Source organism: Heteronotia binoei, chromosome 7 (assembly GCF_032191835.1).
Source record: "Heteronotia binoei isolate CCM8104 ecotype False Entrance Well chromosome 7, APGP_CSIRO_Hbin_v1, whole genome shotgun sequence".
Lineage (NCBI taxonomy): Eukaryota > Metazoa > Chordata > Lepidosauria > Squamata > Gekkonidae > Heteronotia > Heteronotia binoei.
This window is the reverse complement of record NC_083229.1, coordinates 123,521,868-123,541,485: the sequence shown is the minus strand read 5'-3', so window position 1 is coordinate 123,541,485 and position 19,618 is coordinate 123,521,868.

Genomic DNA, 19,618 nt, shown 5'->3' with positions numbered 1-19,618 from the left:
TTTTTATTGAATATATTTCCTGAGGACTATTCTAAAGAGAAGAGACATCTGTTGGCACATTTCAATACTGCTGCTAGGATTCTCCTGGCGCAAAGACGGAAGTCTCAGAAAATCCCCACAAAAATGGACGTAGTGGGAAAAGTTTTGGAAACAGCAGAGATGGATTTCTTATCCCAGTTGTTAACTGGGAAATCTAAAGAAGAAGCAAGAAAATATTGGATTAAACTTTATGCCTGGTTAGATAACCAACACTTCTAAGATTCTCTGATGTGAACTAATTTTTTTCCTTTCCCCCCCTGAATTTTATATTATAAAATTTCCCTCTATTGGGATTGTCAAATTTATTGGACAAGTGTAACAAATAGAGTATATTATAAAATGTCTAATGAATTTAGTGCAATTTAGACAATAATATCAGAGGATAAATCTATAATAAGGAAAGATTGTAGAATCAAAATTTTTGAAAGTTTTTCTAGACAAAATAACACCGGAATGTAATTTGTTCTATATCTCCCCATTCCCTATCCCCTTCTTTTCGTTCTCTTCTTATAATAATAAAACTTTTTGAAAATGAAAAAAACAAAACAAAAAAAAACAAAGTCTCTCTCTTTCCAGAGTTAGTTACTGGCACATATTGTGTGGAGATTCTGCTCAAAAAAGAGCTTTACCAGGGCCCGTCTCTTCTAATCTCCTTATAAAAAGAGGAGACACCCCTAGTGTTTCTCATAATACTTCTGCATGCCGGACAAATGCTGTCCCACTGAGCCCTGAGTAGGGTACGATGTTCTTGCCTTGCTCACCAGGAAAGTTTAGAACACAGAAATAAAGCAGAAGCGACTATGCTTGCTGCCCTCAATCCAGAGCCCCCCACCTGGTTATCACCTGGCCAGTGGGGGACTTAACAGGTTTGAAAACTAGGCATCGCCAGCGACTTGGCAATGTCACTTGCGGGGTGCACCAGAAGTGATGTGATCACAACATTGGTGATTAAGGGACACTCTGGTATTTGGATAAAAACTTTATGGCAAAAATTACTACCGCTATAGAGATTTAGCCCACATGCCAGAGTGTTCCTGACTTAATGGTGTCAGTTCTGGCGTGTGTTGGAAATGATGTTACTGCATTGCCAGGGATGCAGGCCTTGACCTAATTTTCCTCCTGGTTAAGTCCTCACAATCGCACTCTGGTTGCCAGGGGTGTACCCGGCAACCCTAAGGGGTGGCATCAAAGTCATCATTATGAATTATGTTTATTGGAAGCCAGGCTCCATTTCTTTCCTGCATTTCCCCCCTTGGGAGAACAACTAAGAGGCAGTCCCATGGCTACAGCTTGTCTCAGCTGTGGTTTCCTTCCCCGTTTCCTCCTCATCCTGCCTTTATCCAACATGCAAAGCAGCAGGAGGCAATAGAGAAAGATGCTCAATCAGGAGGTGCAAAGATCTTGTTCTTCAAGGCTTGGGCTGTTCTGAAAATATAACGGGTATAATGGAGATGGTAGAGCTCCTGAGATCCATTTTATGCAGTGTTGTAGGCAGTACTCCCTCTAAGCTGTGGAGTCTTGTGAGCAAAACAAAATCTACTTTGTGAGCGACTGGCATTCAAGTTGGGAGCCACTGCATCAGTGTTGCATTCATGCATTCATCAATCATGTTGCATTCTGGGCCACTGCCTACCAGCTCTGTATGCCTCTGCTCAGCTATGTATGGCTTTGCTCGCTGCGCTGGATTCCTCATCTGATGAAGTGTGCTTAGCAGCACATGAATGCTTGCATTCTAAATAAAAATGGATTGGTCTTCAAAGTGAAACGTGACTCCTGCTTTGTTCAACTGCTTCAGACCAACATGGCTGCCCGCTTGGATGCATCAATTAGTTTGCTCTGGAGCCATTTTTCCTGAGCTAAGACAGAAATGTGTGAGCTGGAGGCTAAAAAAACTGCGAGCTAATCCACACTAACTCAGCTTAGAGGGAACACTGGTTGTAGCATTTCCCTGCCGAGAAGGAGAAGAAGACTGCAGATTTATACCCTGCCCTTCTCTCTGAATCAGAAACTCAGAGTGGCTCACAATCTCCTTTATCTTCCTCCCCCACAACAGACACCCTGTGAGGTGGATGGGGCTGAGAGAGCTCTCACAGCAGCTGCCTTTTCAAGGACAACCTCTGCCAAAGCTATGGCTGACCCAAGGCCATTCCAGTAGCTGCAAGCGGAGAAGTGGGGATTCAAAGCCGGTTCTCCCAGAAAAGAGTCCGCACACTTAACCACTACACCAAACTGCCTCTCCCCACCAAAAAGGGTGGGGGGAAGGGCTCCATACTAGCCAGCTTTTTCACTGTCACCTAATTCCCCTCTTCACTATAGCCTCTATCCTGTATGGCTTTTGTCCATGTAGGTCCCCTGATCCCCAACATATTTTTTTGTTGTTCAAAGGGGATCTGCCTCCATTTCCCATCAATGGAAAAGCTGGTTGGGTCTAATTCTATTGCTTCAATATGACACAAAAATAAATGTTCCATGTCACTGGATGTTAAAGCCAGAGACTGTCTTTATATCCAGTGACAGAATTCTGCCCTGACCTCAAGAAGTGAAGAAATAGGTCAGTCTTATCCCAGTGGCCTGTTTTCCTATACAGCTGCTGGAAGGAGTAGGGTTAATATTGGCTCTCATAAAGAAAGGCCGTTGCTCACAATATGTAAGCCATTCTGAGTATCCTAAACAAAAAATTAAGTCTTCCACAAAATATACAGCTCACTGTTTTGTCTCCTCTTTAAAGACTGAGAGTGAGCATTTGCTCCTGAAGACCACACAGTTTAACTTCTGTCTACCTTTGTTTGTTTGTTTTTAAAGTAAGTCAATAAAGCCTTAAGCACTGCTGAGACTTGTACTATTCTATAGACCTTGAGATGTGAGCAGGGCATCAATTACGAAATCATCTGGATTGTGTGAGTGAAAGGGCATGGTTCTTTTCAACCGTCTTCTTTGCTTCCCCACCCCTTTCCAAAGGAGGAAAATTACCCCAACCTTGACTGGGGAAGGCAGTAAGAAAAAGGATGGACTTGAATTGTCCACTCCAAATTTCAGAGTCACAAGCAGCTCACAATTTCCCTCCCCTACAACAGACACCCTGTGAGGTGGGTGGGGCTGAGAGGGCTCTCACAGCAGCTGCCCTTTCAAGGACAACTCCTGCGAGGACTACGGCTGACCCAAGGCCAATCCAGCAGCTGCAAGTGGAGGAGTGGGGAATCAAACCCGGTTCTCCCAGATAAGAGTCCGCGCACTTAACCACCACACCAAACTAATAGAAATAGAGTGCACAGTTGTATCATCCCGAAACCATCACCCCTCCCCCTGGTCCATGGAAAAATTGTCTTCCACAAAACTGGTCCCTGGTGCCAAAAAGGTTGGGGACCACTGGCTTAGAAGAAGTCTTGTTCATGACCCTGTGGCCTATCAAACAATTTAGCCAGATAGGCCTGTATTGGTGGCTACATGGGCAGTGGCTGCCCTGCTTCATTGCATTTACATTGCGTCTTGATCAATACACTTCACTTTGAAGATGTGTTCCAGCAAACCGGAGCAGCTTTTCATCACAACATCCTGCATTGTGCAGGGGGCTGGACGGGATGACCCTGGGAGTCCCTTCCAACTCCATGATACTCTGGCTGTTTCTACACTCAGGGTTGATTCTGATTCTATGAGCGTTGACTCCACCTGTGGAAAACTCCTGCTCAAAAGTGCTCTTGCGAAGTGAGGAGCAACTCCAGGGTGAAACCGCTTTCGGTGCCCATTATGTATGAGATTCCGTGTTGTTACTAATGGCGTTCCTGCCTGACTCCTTAGAGCCTGAAGGACTGAGCTTGGGGTCTTAGGATCAATGGGCAGGAGGATTTAAATCCAAAGTGCCCTGCTCCAATCACAAGTCCCCTGCTGGTTTGAATGAACCAATAACGTGCTAGCGCAGGAACCCAGTGTTGTATATAGTTGGCCCAGCAGACCCTGTTCCTCAGTCTTGTTAGTGCAGCCCAGCCCTGTAGCTAGGGACTACAGAGGGTGGGGGCCTCAGGGGGCCACTGGGGAAGGGCTCATGGGGGTGAATGGAGAAAGCTGGAGATGCTGGGGGCCATCCCTCTCCCTCCTGTGTGATTCAAAGAGCCTGTCAATCAGCTGATTGGCGGGCCCTTTAAATGGCAGGAGAGGGGCAGTTTTCCGATTTAAATCAGATAGGGGGGCGGCCATGGGAAGGGGGTGAGGGCCCTCCAAAACCTGTCAGGGGGGCAGAACTTGTGGTTAGCTACAGGTCTGGTGCAGCCTCTTATCATGCTGTACTCGATAAAGAGCGTTATCACTTCCACCTCACCTCTTCAGTGCCTAAGGACCCACTCTATTATAGTGGCGACGAGGACGGGATCCTGAAAATGAGTGTAGATGACTGATGTGTAAACAAGCTAGTCAATCACATTCAGTTTTAATGTCGATCGCATTCACCGTGAAGTTCATTGCGTCCCTCTTCCATACCGACACAACGGCCCGGATTGTTTGCAAATAAACCTTTCTGGTGACGATTGCAAACGGCAATCTGCTTTCTTGGATTCAAACGAATATAATTTTACATTCACTGCACTATTATTTTCCCATGGAGACCATAGAGCAACAGCCTCGGGCTGTTTAGCATAAATACAGAAGCCAGCTCCTGTCCTTTGAATAGATTAGTTTGCAAAGATAGCATCTTTTTTTTAAAAAAAAATCTTTGAATAGCTAGAGGGGAAAAGATTTGATTTAGTGTAATTTCTGGTGGCACCAAACGCTGCCCATCTCTGTCATTGTATAGCATTATCAACATTCACTTTTCTGTCTATTCTTGCATAGAGAATTGAAACATCATTTGAGTTTTCTCCGAGGATGGATTAACAAGATCGGCTGTGACATGACTTGATTAATTAATGAGACTGGAGTATTCTCTGGTCCTTATGTGCTGTTCTTGAACTTCAGAGATGGGGAAATAATTCTAACCTTCAATATTTTAGAAGCCAACTGGGTAAAGCAAAATTCCAGCTTGACCTTCTCTAATAACGCAACCCAAATCCATTCTAGCATATGCTCGACGAGTTGGCTACATCCAAGGTGATACTGTCCTTTAAAAAAAATAATTTAAAGAGTAAAAGTGAGAACAGTTGAAGTTTAGAGGACAAATGAGAGAGAAAAAAATCAGGAACTTTTAATATCATAATTAGGTCTCTAGCTTTCTGTTCCTTATACAGGTACAAAGATGGCAGGTGGAATAGACTTTCGCCCCCTTCGGCAATGTGTATTTCCCAAAGGAAATTAAGTTTTTCTCTGTTACACATTCCATAGACGAGGGGAAACAATGGAGATGCCAAAAGAGAAAACAAGTCATCAGTTAGGCAGATATGCCAGTTACAACTGCTTTTAATTGCCCATCTACTAGAATCAGAGTTCCTGGTGAATTTTACCTAGAGCAAATGTTCAAGGCAAATTGGGTGTTTGGAAAGACATCTCAGGATTTTGGAGGGCAAGAAAAGGAAGGCTAACTTTTCCCATGTGTCTTTGAGGCTTCACCAACTTCCAAATCCAAAGCCATACAGAATGTTAATTGAAGTTGATAGTCACATGAGCACATTGTCCTAAAAAGGTGAAGGTAGTCCCCAGTGCAAGCACTAGTCGTTTCCGACTCTGGGGTGACGTCGCATCATGGAGTTTTCATGGCAGATGTTTTATGGGGTGGCTTGCCATTGCCTTCCCCAGTCATTTACACTCCCCCCCCCCCCGCAAGCTGGATACTCATTTTACCGACCTCGGAAGGATGGAAGGCTGAGTCAATCTTGAGCCGGCTACCTGAGCCCAGCTTCTGCTGGGATTAAACTCAGATCGTGAGCAGAGAGTTTGAACTGCAGTATTGCAGCTTTACCACTCTGCACCACGGGGCTCCTACCTTGGCCTAGCAAGGTCCATATTTCCCATTCTGTCTAGCAGCTGCTGTTTGGGGGTGGAGAGAACAAGGAATGTTCTGCATGCAAAGCACATTTTGACCCACAACTCCCTCCAATGTCTCTTGTGGCTTCCTGGTCTTGTTTTTTTTAAAGATCAGGAAGCCATGAGGGAAATTGCAGGGAGCCATGAATCAAAATGTGCCTGTGCGGCGACTGGTGAGGAATCAATCACTTAAGCCCAGGAAAACAGAAGCCCGGGGGTGGATCAACTGCTCATGAGCAAGTGACTTACCACTTACTTCCAGGTGGGCAGCCGTGTTGGTCTGAGGCAGTAGGACAAAGCAGGCGTCAAGTATCACCTTTAAGACCAACAAAGTTTTATTCGGAATGGAAGCTTTCGTGTCCTCTAAGCACACTTCACCAGACAGTAGCATGGAATGGCAAGCAGCCCTAAATATAGAGCAAGTGGGAAGTGAATCAGCATGCAGAGCCGTGGAAATGCTTTTTAGCAGATGAAAGGAATCGTAACAGAAAAAGCATTTCCACGTCTCCAAGCTGACTCACTGCCCACTTGCTTTTTAATTAGGATGCTTGCGAGTTGCAAGACATGAACATCTGATGTTTGAGACCTGCATGACAGGAGGGTAGGAAAGGAAGGGAGGGAAGGGAAGCAACTTTAACATTAAATGCATTCTCCAAGCCACCAGCTGGCTTGGCTTGGAGAAGTGATTTAAAGAGACAGATGCCTTCTCCAAGCTGGCCGACATGGTGGTGGGGGCTTTGAGAGTCACACAACATGTGTGAAAGAGCCACATGCGGCTGCCGAGCCACAGTTTGGCCACCCATGGTCTAAATTCACAGGATCCTCATCGCTGTCAGGTGGCCATCTAGCCTCTGTTTATAAACCTCCAAGGAAGTTCAAGGAAGGAAATTCTTCTTGTTGTTTTCAACATCATCCTCTTGGAGAACTGCCAAAGGTGAAAGCTATGCTTATTCCAGAAATGGTGCTATTCTCTTTTGGAAGGTAGATTTTATCCTACCAAGGAACAATTACATAGGGATTTTTTAAAGCATTTGGGAAAGTAAGTAACATAAGAATTTACTTGGAGAGGTGGCATGTAAATGCTTGAAATCAGGGCCTTTTTTTGTAGCAAAAACTCCTTTGCATATTAGGCCCCATACCCCTGATGTAGCCAATCCTCCAAGAGCTGACAGGGCTCTTCTTACAGGATCTACTGTAAGCTCTTGGAGGATTGGCTGCAGCAGGAGGGCGTGGCCTAAAATGCAAAGGAGTTCCTGCTACGAAAAAAAAACCTGCTTGAATTTTTTTTAAAAAATTGAATCTGTCAACAACAACATAAACTTACACAAAGTCATTCCAGACTAAGTCCATTGGTTTCAACTAGATGAGGCTGGAGGAACTCTACTGTAAATGAAGGAAGAAGAAGAAGAAGAAGAAGAAGAAGAAGAAGAAGAAGAAGAAGAAGAAGAAGAAGAAGAAGAAGAAGAAGAAGATATTGGATTTATATCCCACCTTCCACTCGGAATCTCAGAGTCCCAGAGTGGCTCACAATCTCCTTTATCTTCCTCCCCCACAACAGGCACCCTGTGAAGTGGGTGGAGCTGAGAGGTCTCTCACAGCAGCTGCCCTTTCAAGGACAACCTCTGCCAGAGCTATGGCTGTAGGCTTCCCAACCCTCCCGCCCTGGCAGAGGACCCCCAAATTTTCAGCCTCCTCCCCCGCTCTTAAAAAATCTGGGGGCAGGGGGAGAGAGAACATACCTGTAGGCATCATGTTATTTTACAGCTTGGGATCCGTTTTTAAGGCTGCACAGGAAACAGGAAACAGGAACGGCCCCTCCCTTTCTTTTCCTGTGCAGCTTTACTTTCGTTTTCCCAGCAAGCACATTCTGCTGGAAGAAGACCAAGTACGGTAAGTGTTTGTGTGTGTGAGAGAGAGAGGGAGGGAGGGGGCAGGGAGGGGGGATTCCCTGTTATGGAGGCCCTCCCCCCCTTTAGAAAGCGTGGGGGGGGAGGGAAATGTCTATTATTCCCTATGGAGAACGATTCCCATAGAGAATAATAGGGAATTGATCCATGGGTATTTGGGGCTCTGGGGGGGCTATTTTTTGAGGTAGAGGCACCAGATTTTTAGTATAGCAGCTAGTGCCTCTCTGCAAAATACCCTCCAAGTTTCAAAAATATTGGACCAGAGGGTCCAATTCTATGAGCCCCAAAAATGGTGCCTCTATCCTTAATTATTTCCTATGGAAGAAAGGCATTTAAAAAGGTGTGCTGTCTTTTTAAAAGTGATGGCCAGAACTCCCTTGGAGTTCAATTATGCTTGTCACATCCTTGTTCCTGGCTCCACACCCAATGTCTCCTGGCTCCACCCCCAAAGTCTCCTGGCTCCACCCCCAAAGTCCCCAGATTTTTCTTTAATTGGACTTGGCAACCCTATATGGCTGACCCAAGGCCATTCCAGCAGGTGCAAGTGGAGGAGTGGGGAATCAAACCCGGTTCTCCCAGATAAGAGTCCGCACACTTAACCACCACACCAAACTGGCAGATACCCTGAATATAACATATCTGACATCCATTCAGCCATTTTAATTTTTTAAGCTGCACAACCAGTTAGGGTTGGAGGTCCTCTATCTTACATGAGCCTTTTAAAGAGGATTTACTGTATTTGATTAGCCTAGAGAAATACTCGCATTTTGGGGGAAAAAAACAACATGGTGTTTTTTTTTTAAAGTCTGATCATAAATGAAGGAGGAAAAACACACATTAAATTGTTTGTGATGTGATCATTCACTCTCGGTTCCCAGCGGTAAGCATTTTGCAGAGAGATAAGAAAAAGGCTGTAGGAGTGCAAACATTAGCCACTGCTGTGCGAAGGCTGCGGCTTCACTTAGCAAAATGTATGGAGAGATTTCAGGTAACGCTTTTCGCTCGATATTAACAAAATAAATGAAGGACGGCAAAGCCCTCCTGAGTAAAACTGAAAATTCTCACATCCGTGCGAAAAAAAACTGAACACCTGTTGCGGTAACACGAAGTGAACACAATTCGGCTGAACACAGTTCCATCTAACACAACAGGTGTTTCCAAACTGGAAAAATAAATAAATAAAAGAAGTTGTTCTTGTTTAAAGCAAATATTGATCTGCCAAAATTTTAGAAAGTAAATGAAAGGCATCCACTGAAGAAAGAAGCCTGCCTGAAACACTGCACAGCTATTTGGCCATCTTTATAGCATTTTTTTCCACCTTCAGCGTTTTTAAAAAAAGATTCTTAAAAATAGTTTTGGTTGGGAAAAATTTGAGACATGAAACACTGAACAGTGCAATCCTATGCAGAGTTACTGCAGTTTAAGCCTATTGAAACCAGTTGTTTTAGATTGGAGTAAGTCTGCATAGGCTTGCACAAAAAGAATCCATTAGGTGATAATAATAATAATTATTATCATCATCGTAAGGCAGTGGGTGTAGTATAGCCATTATGTAATAAACAAGGGTTTGCAAACTTGCTTTTGTTAGCTCTTAACGAAACAGAATCCCCTCCCCTGTTATTACATCTCTATTCCAATGACTGAACGATAAAATTTACATCAACCAGTCCCAAGTCTTTGAGCCTTCATGCACCTGTAAAATGCTGGGAACAGCATGGTGGAGACAACCACAAAATGGCACATAAGGGGTGGATACCACGGCTTCTGTGGATTACCCGCAGTTACACGGTGAACACCCTTGTGCTGTGGTAGCAGCTGCCAAATAAACATGGACTGATTTCCCACTCACCTTACACCGCTCTCATGTTCCTCTTCTCAGCGGTGCTTCCTTTCAATTTCACACTGTCTGCCCCGGGGCTGCAAGTAACATTGGCATTTTTGCGCAGCAAACAGAAACCTCTAAAACCAGTTTCTGTTTACTGCGCAAAAATGCCAACATTTCCCCACCCAGTCGAAATAAAGAGGCTGACACAGCAATTTGGGTAAACGGGGCCGCCTTATTAAACGTAACCATAATAACTGGAATGGCAAGGGCTGTAAAGACTAACAGGACAAGCCCTGGGGTCATTCCCTGACCCCGCCTTGCCCTGTGACGGGCGAGCCACCTAGCCCCCAGCACGAGCCCTGGATTATGGCTGGTGCCAGGCCGACCATGCTCTAAACTCCACCTTCACCAGGGCTGGCATCAAACTGCCAAGAAAGATTCCCCCCCCCCCCCCGCCCAGTGAGGCTTCGTCGTGATCTGCATTCACGGCATCGATCCGTGAAGCCCATCTGCCGTTCTACAGACCACATGCACTCAAGCTGGTGCAGAGCTGTAGGTGTTCACCTGTTAATTTCTGTAGCCCATAACTTCTCCTGCCAAGCAACCAATTAACATAACAACCTCTAACCTGAAAGTGCAACCTACACTATACAAAGTGTATAGTACAAAGTAGGCAAAAAGCACAGTACAAAGTAGGCAAAAAGCACTCCCCCACTGGCCAATCAGGTGAGAGTGAAAAAATTCCTACCTGACCCCTAATAAGGATCCGGTCAGAGCCTGTACTGATGCAGGGAGGGCAGGTTGGTGGGCTGAGAGTTGAAAACAACTGCGTGTGTTTGGGCAGAGTCGGGGCTAATAAAGCCCCTGACGCCCCACCCAACGCAGTCCCCTGTATGCCCGGGAAGGATCGTCAGCCTCCGATCCTTTCCTGGGTGGGGGAAAAACGCCCCCCCAGCCTAATTGCCAATGTTGTTGGCTCAGCTGGGGTGGAGCCCAATACTTGCAGCCCCAGGGCAGATAGTGTGAAATCAGAAGAAGAAATTCCTCGCTGAGAAGAGAAACGTGACAGCAGCGTAAAGTGAGTGGGAAATCGGTCACGTTTTTTTAAAAAAAATCACAGCCTACCAAATCTCCAATGGCCAATGCAAAGCCTTGCTCGACCTGCTCTCCCTCCTTTTCCTTCTCCTTCTCCTCCCTCTCCCTCTCCAACCCTCTCTCCCTCTCCCTCTCCCTCTCTCTCTGTCAATGGCACCATGGTACTCATGGGGACTGCATATGGGACTACTTCTCTAGACTATTTTTAGGGATTCCAGGTTATTTCCATTTTATCTCAGGATAAGGCAAAATGTAGCCAAAGCAAGCCAAAATGTAGTCAAATGTAGTCAAAAGTAGTCAAAATGTAGTCAAAGTGAAGAGGGCAAGATTACAAAAACATTGAAAAAAGCACAAGGGCATTAAATGACTGGGCAAATGATTATTTCTTTATTTATATTTCTTTATTTAGTAGATTTATAGTCTGCCCTTTCCCATAATGGGCTCAGGGTGGATGACAAGCCCGATAAAACAATTAAAAATCCAAACAATAAAACAATCAGAACAAGCAAACCAGATGAAGCAGCGTGGATGGTGTAACACATTTTGTAAGTTAAGGCATAGATGTTATAGACGTCCTAGATGTTGGCCCAATGTCTAACAGGCCAGATGGTCGGTCAGTGCAGGAGAGGTCTGTTAGATGGTATAACCAATAAAATGAGGACGCCTGCTTGCCTCAGCCAAAAGCCTGGTGGAATAGCTCCATTTTACAGATGGTAGTAAATCTGGTAGGGCCCAAATCTCCGTGGGGTAGGATTGCCAAGTCCAATTCAAGAAATATCTGGGAACTTTGGGAGGTGGAGCCAGGAGACTTTGGGGCTGCAGCCACGAGCAAGGATGTGACAAACATAATTGAACTCCAATGCAGTTCTGGCCATCACTTTTAAAAGGACCACACACCTTTGTAAATGCCTTTCTTCCATAGGAAATAATGAAGGACGGGGCACCTTCTTTTGGGACTCATAGAATTGGGCCACCTGGTCTAATCTTTTTGAAACTTGGGGGGTATTTTGGGGAGAGGCACTGGGTGCTATACTGAAAATTCAGTGCCTCTACCTCACAAAACACGCCCCCCCCCCAAGCCCAGATACCTGCGGATCAATTCTCCATTATTTCCTAAGGGAATAAGTCTCCATAGGGAATAATGAAGTGCCGGGCAGACATTTCCCTCCCCCCCACCCATTTCTGATGAAGTGGGGGGAACATAAGAACATAAGAGAAGCCATGTTAGATCAGGCCAATGGCCCATCCAGTCCAACATTCTGTGTCACACAGCGACCAAATACACACATACACACACACACACACTGTGGCTAATAGCCACTGATGGACCCCTGCTCCATATTTTTATCTAACCCCCTCTTGAAGGTGGCTATGCTTGTGGCCGCCACCACCTCCTGTGGCAGTGAATTCCACATGTTAATCACCCTTTGGGTGAAGAAGTACTTCCTTTTATCCGTTTTAACCTGTCTGCTCAGCAATTTCATCGAATGCCCACGAGTTCTTGTATTGTGAGAAAGGGAGAAAAGTACCTCTTTCTCTACTTTCTCCGTCCCATGCATTATCTTGTAAACCTCTATCATGTCACCCCGCAGTCGATGCAGTCGAAGGGGGGGGCCTTCAAACCAGGGATCCCCTGTCCCCACCTGGGGATTGGCAACCCTAGCACACTTACTTGCTCTGAAATGAAAGCAAAACAAATGGAGGGACTCTGCTTTGAAGAAGTGAACTGCTTCTGACCCTTCCTGCTCTTATTTAAAGGCATACGCACACATTTTAAAATGGAACGTATTTGCAGGTTTCTAAAGCTGCCGGAGATCTACAGGTAGGTGATGGCTGTGGGAGGCGGGGCTTCCCCCCGCTGACCAGCGGGCTGGGGGCGGGGGGACGACTGTAAAACCAGGGGATTCCCCACTGGGACCTGGGGATTAGGAAGCCTACCGTGGGGAGCCGTTTCCACCAAGCCGAAAAGGCCCTGGCCCTGGTTGAAGCAAGCCAGACATCCTTTGGGCCAGGGATGGTCAAAAGATGTTGATTAGCCGATCGTAGTAGTCTCCAGGGCTCATTTGGGGAGAGGCGGTCCCGCAGGTATGTCAGTCCCAGGTCGTGCAAGGCTTTAAATGTCAGTGCTAGAACCTGGAAGCGGATCCGGTACTCGATTGGTAGCCAGCGCAAATTGTACAGCATCAGCCAACTGACTGCCCCTCGAAGCGGTTCAGTCAGCAATCGTGCTGCCGCATTTTGCACCAGCTGGAGTTTCCAGATCAGGGCTCTTCGTACAGGGCCTATTGTAAGCTCCTGGAGGACTGGCTACATCAGGGGTGTGTGGCCTAATAGGCAAAGGAGGTCCTGCTAGAATTCCTTACAGGGCTCTTCTCACAGGGCCTGCTGTAAGCTCCAGGAGGATTGGCTGCATCAGGGGTGTGTGGCCTAATAGGCAAAGGAGGTCCTGCTAGAATTCCTTACAGGGCTCTTCGTACAGGGCCTACTGGAAGCTCCAGGAGGATTGGCTACATCAGGGGTGTGTGGCCTAATATGCAAAGGAGGTCCTGCTAGAATTCCTTACAGGGCTCTTCGAACAGGGCCTACTGTCAGCTCCAGGAGGATTGGCTACATCAGGGGTGTGTGGCCTAATATGCAAAGGAGTTCCTGCTACAAAACAATATTATTGATGCCAAGTGACAAAGGCAATATCCAAGCAGCATCAGTTGCCTATTCTGAGCATCATGTGAAATAAATGAGATTAACATCCTGGCTATCAACTCTGTGTCATGTAGCATTAGCACACGGGAGCAGACATAATTTCCTTAGCTAATAGCATTAGACTGTTCTTTCCAACGTCCATGTTGAGATTTTGTTTTAATGAAATTAAACCGGCGGTCGAGGAGGGTTTCTTTTCAGTGCTGACTGAGAGATTCATAATTCATTTGGGTGACATGATACCAGCTGTAAAATATCGCTTTCCTGTTTTGTGGCCTAAGGAAAAATGAGTTGGAGCTTTTGAACAAGGTTGTAGCGGAACGCTTTTGGCCACGTGTGACGTTAAAAATAAACTGAACCCCCTTCCACTGATGGGAGCACAAGAAGTGTGAGGTGACTTGCAAAATCAGTATTGGTTAGCCTGGGGGAGGGGGGGGCACAAACTTGCTTAATGTAAGAGCCACATAGAATAAACATCAGACGTTTGAGAGCTGCCAGACATGAAAATCAGATGTTTGAGAGCCGCAATACAGGATCATCAGATGTTTGAGAGCTGAAAGACGTGAACATTAAATGTTTGAGAGCTGCAAGATAGGAAGGATGGAAGGAAGGAAGGAAATAGATGGGGGGGAGGGAAGAGGTGGAAAGAAAACAACTTTAAGTTTACAAGCATTCTCCTAGCTGCCTGCTGGCTTGACTTGGGGAAGAAGAAGAAGATATTGGATTTATATCCCGCCCTCCACTCCGAAGAGTCTCAGAGCGGCTCACAATCTCCTTTCCCTTCCTCCCCCACAACAGACACCCTGTGAGGTGGGTGGGGCTGGAGAGGGCTCTCACAGCAGCTGCCCTTCCAAGGACAACCTCTGCCAGAGCTATGGCTGACCCAAGGCCATTCCAGCAGGTGCAAGTGGAGGAGTGGGGAATCAAACCCGGTTCTCCCAGATAAGAGTCCACACACTTAACCACTACACCAAACTGGCTTTAAATCACTGGGAAGTGATTTAAAGAGACAACTGTCCTCTCTCTCTCTCTCTCTCTGCCTTTTCCAAGCCAGCCAACAAGACTGGGGGCTTTGAGAGCCACACTATAGGTGTGAAAGAGCCACATGAGGCTCCTGAGTCACAGTTTGGCCACCCCTGGGTTAGCAGGTCCAGGGCTTTTTCTTTTGTAGCAGGAACTCCTTTGCATATTAGGCCACACCCTCTGATGTAGCCAATCCTTCAAGAGCTTACAGGGCTCTTAGTAGAGGGTCTTCTGTAAGCTCCAGGAGGATTGGCTACATCAGAGGGTGTGGCCTAATATGCAAAGGAGTTCCTGCTACAAAAAAAAAAAAGCCCTGAGCAGGTCCATGTTAAGAAGAAGAATGTGCCAAAACAGGGTTGGAAAAACATAGACCTTGAGACTTTATATATTTTCTAGAATTTCTGACAGCTGAAGTTGATCCCAGGAGGAAATGATTGATTATTTGTATTCAGGGCGTTACTAAAAAGAAAAGTACAGGGTGCTTTCAACTAGTTCAGCGCAGTGTGCAGAATACGAAGTTCAGAGTTTAAAGTTCAGACCTTTATTGCCATAAGAGCAATAATGATTCACAATCGAAAGTAGGCACAAAGGCCTGAAATGTGGTAAGAACAATACATAAAGCAATCAATTAAAATAGCAGCCAATAATACTAATCAAGAGCAGACACCCAGCAATTAAAATACAGCAGTATGCCTAGATTTAATTTTATAGGCTTCTACGAAGAAGTTCGCAACATATGTAGTAATGTGGGGATTAACATCTTCTAAAAGGTAGGACAGAATTTTCCTTTTAGTAAATGCATTGTGCTGGAGATATTCAGCTAAAAATTGTCTATGTTGTGAGGCCAGGAGAGGGCATTCTAAAATAATTATGGGATATAGAATCAAGGACTCCTAATTCAAATGGGCGTATTCTATTTTGGAGAGGTGTCTGTCTAAACCTGTCATAGAGAACTATTGATGGGAATGCGCCAAAGTAAAAGTCCAACAATGGAATGGGGAGTCTAAAGTAAAAAAAATAATGGGGTATCTTCCCATGGGGCATACCTAGATTGGCTGCAGAGGAGACAGGGGGATGTGAGGGGAACACTTTTTGGTATTCGTGATCCATAAGCCTTAGTTGGATTGTTCTTAAGATATATAATTCGTCGCATAAGAAAAGTGCGCTCACCTCAATACCAAGTTTTTGTAGTTTGTGGGTAAATATAGAGAGCCAAGGAATGCTGTGCCTGTCTTCCATCAGGTAGTGTAATAAACTTCCTGAATCAGGAATACGAATCCTCTAAATAATTAAAAGTCATACAGCAAAAGAGTAACTTAGCATCATATATGGTTGTCAGCCTCCAGGTGCTGGCTGGAGATCTCTTAGGATTGTAACTGATCTCCAGGTGACAGAAAGCAACCCCTCTGGAGAAAATGGCTGTTTTGTGAGCTGGACTGTGAGGCTTCATACCCCATTGAAGTCCCTCCCCTTCCTAAACCCCACCCTCTTCAGGCTCCACCCCCCCCCCCCCCCAATCTTCAGGTGGTTCCCAGCTCAGAACTGGCAACCCTACATCAACAGTGAAATGACAGCTGTTATTCCGGCTGTTTAATGGATCAAGAGGTGGTCAGCTAGGAGAAGCAGCCTGTTTCTCCTCGCAATGGAATTCACATTGGGTTGACGCTACCAGAGAAAAGGGTGAGAGTCATTTCACATGGGGAGGGACAGTGGCTCAGTGGTAGAGCATCTGCTTGGGAAGCAGAAGGTCCCAGGTTCAATCCCTGGCATCTCCAAAAAAAAGGGTCCAGGCAAAAAGGTGTGAAAAACCTCAGCTTGAGACCCTGGAGAGCAGGGGAGGGACAGTGGCTCAGTGGTAGAGCATCTGCTTGGGAAGCAGAAGGTCCCAGGTTCAATCCCTGGCATCTCCAAAAAAAAGGGTCCAGGCAAATAGGTGTGAAAAACCTCAGCTTGAGACCCTGGAGAGCAGGGGAGGGACGGTGGCTCAGTGGTAGAGCATCTGCTTGGGAAGCAGAAGATCCCAGGTTCAATCCCTGGCATCTCCAAAGAAAAAAAGGGTCCAGGCAAATAGGTGTGAAAAACCTCAGCTTGAGACCCTGGAGAGCCGCTGCCAGTCTGAGAAGACAAGACTGACTTTGATGGACCGAGGGTCTGATTCAGTATAAGGCAGCTTCATATGTTCACATTTAGGATACTAACAGGAAAAAACAGGGCAAATCACAATATGCATGGAAATCGGATGGTAAATCGGGGAGATGGTGGCAAATTCCACTACAAGCTTCCCATGAGCCTCTGCAATGCTATCGTTGCACTCTTATATGCAGAGTTACTACAGTCTGCACCCCTTGAGTGCAATGGCTGCACTGACAGTCTCCTCTCTTGAGAGCCAATTTGGTGTAGTGGTTAAGTGCACAGACTCTTATCTGGGAGAACCCGGTTTGATTCCCCACTCCTCCACTTGCAGCTGCTGGAATGGTCTTGGGCCAGCCATAGCTCTGGCAGAGGTTGTCCTTGAAAGGGCAGCTGCTGTGAGAGCCCTCTCCAGCCCCACCCACTTCACAGGGTGTCTGTTTTGCGGGGTGGGGAGGTAAAGGAGATTGTGAGCCGCTCTGAGATTCAGAGTATAGGGTGGGATATAAATCCAATATCATCATCTTCTTCTTCTCTCCAATGCATTTTTGAAAGTGTTACGATTTTTTCTGCAAGCATGGAGAGTCCCCAGGTTTGGAGAAGAATCTCCTTTCTCTCAGTGTGGGCCAGTCTGCAGACTTAAGTAACCACAGATCTGTGCACACTTGAGAAATAGCTATCGAGATGATGATGTCCTCTACCGTGACTTATGAACTTGTATCGCGTGACGGAATTTCAAATCCGTGATAACTGAACGCTGGCATCAGCTCCCACCAACCTGGTTCAGAGGAAGGGCAGAGAAAGCCGATTGCAATCTCGGGTAGTGAAAGTGTTCAACACCTCCCTGTACTTAGATCTGCCTTGAGTACCTGTTTCAACTGCAATATCAAAACACAGCAACAGATGTCTTCTTGTTGCCTTGGCTCTGCGGGCAAACTTCTTAGAAGATGCTGTGCCAGGAAGCTGGGAGCTATAAAGAAGCTCTAATTTGAAGTTAAAAGCAACGGAAGCAGCTAGTGGTAAAACACACTGTCTCTGCATTAAAGTCCTTGCTTGAGGAGAGGATATGTTCTGTCAGTAGTTGGTTCATGGGTAGCTAATGCTTAGCGACTTGATATCAATGAGTGAAGAAGACCAAGAGCTGGTTTTTATACCCTGCTTTTCTCTACCTGAAGGAGTCTCAAAGTGGCTTAGAATTGCCTTCCCTTCCTCTCCCCTCAACAAGCACCTTGTGAGGTAGGTGGAGCGGAGAGACCTCTGAGAGAACTGTGATTTGCCCAATAGGTTTTATGTGGAGGAGTGAGGAATCAAATCTGGTTGTCCATGTGAGAGTTCGCCACTCTAAGCCACTAAACCATGCTGGCTCTCAAAGACAACACTGCCTGGGGTAATGTTGTTCTACAAAGTTTAGAAATGCCAAAGTTCTCAATGGAAAAAGGACAAGCACCCTTAAGAAGCATTAGATCATGCGATGAGTACTTTGTGAAAAGTAGTGGGTCAGATGCTATAGTGATTCCAGCACACCTTTTATTAGCGAAACCTGAAAATGCACGCGGCTAGCCGCTATATACGCAGAAACTCCACCCAAAACACACTCCATCAATAAACAACCCAACAGAAAAACAGGCTCTTGGAACCTTCATTTGCATGGGCTTCATTCAAATGGATATTACCTAATTGACTGGCTCAGCAAGGGTGGCCACTCTGAGGGTAGCTGCAAGGAGCCTCTCAAACAATGGGCTTCATTCAAATGGATATTACCTGATTGGCTGGCTCAGCAAGAGCAGCCACTCTGAGTGCAGCTGCAAGGAGCCTCTCAAAGAATGGGCTTCATTCAAATGGATATTACCTGACTGGCTGGCTCAGCAAGGGTGGCCACTCTGAGTGTAGCTGCAAGGAGCCTCTCAAACAATGTCCTTAATTCAAATGGATATTACCTGATTGACTGGTTCAGCAAGGGCAGGCAATCTGAATGCAGCTGCACAGAGACTCTTCAACAATGGGTCTTTGAAGCTCCCAGTACACTACACTTAGGAACAGACATCCTGAACATTCCTGTCCCGCCATCTTCTTGTTGTCCCACTAATTTTTGTTAATCTCAGGCTGGTGAGTTAGGCTGTCTGATGCCTACCTTTGCTTTTAGGGAGCAGTTCTCCAGGTGCATTTTCTCTGGCCCTGTTCCTTAAGCAATCAGAAAGTAGTTCATCCCAATCAGTCAGATTTACAAGAGAATCAAAGCGTGGCTACCAGAGTGCAACGAAGCTGTCCAGTGAGGCTAGAAGTGATGGTAGATATATAAAACACTGTTTCAGGTCATTACACTGGTTTTCTGGAACAGTATCACAAATCCAGGATTTTTCATGTAACGAGATACCCCAAACAATGCATGCCCCCCCCCTTGCAAAGTTCAGGTTCTTATAAGGCCAGCAATAGTATACAATTGTAACCCCTACCTAGGAATGGAATGAGCCAGGATGGAGTGGAGCCTTTAGGTGCAGAAGGGTGCAGAATGTGTGGAGAGAAGAGGAGGAAAGCAAGACTGCCAAACTGGGGAGCCTGAACCTCAATCAGAGGCTCTTGTTTAAAGTCACCATCAGGCCTCAGATTCAATGGGAGCTCCTGAACCTTTCTGAGAGTCCCGCCTCCTCCTTCTGAGAGCTCCACCTCCCTGTCCATTGAATAGTAGGTGCAGCTGCATAACAATCCCTGGATGAGCTCCACCACCTGTTTTTCTACAAAATGACCCCTCTATCTATCTATCTATCTGTCTGTCTGTCTGTCTGTCTGTGCGTTCCTGCTCAAAAAAAAAAAAAGCCCTGTATCTATCTACACACACACATATGCACACACACACATAACAATCCCTGGATGAGCTCTACCACCTCTTTTTCTACAAAACGACCTCTGGTCACCATGATTTATGTATGGAAACTGTTGAGGGAGGGAGGTTTTTTGT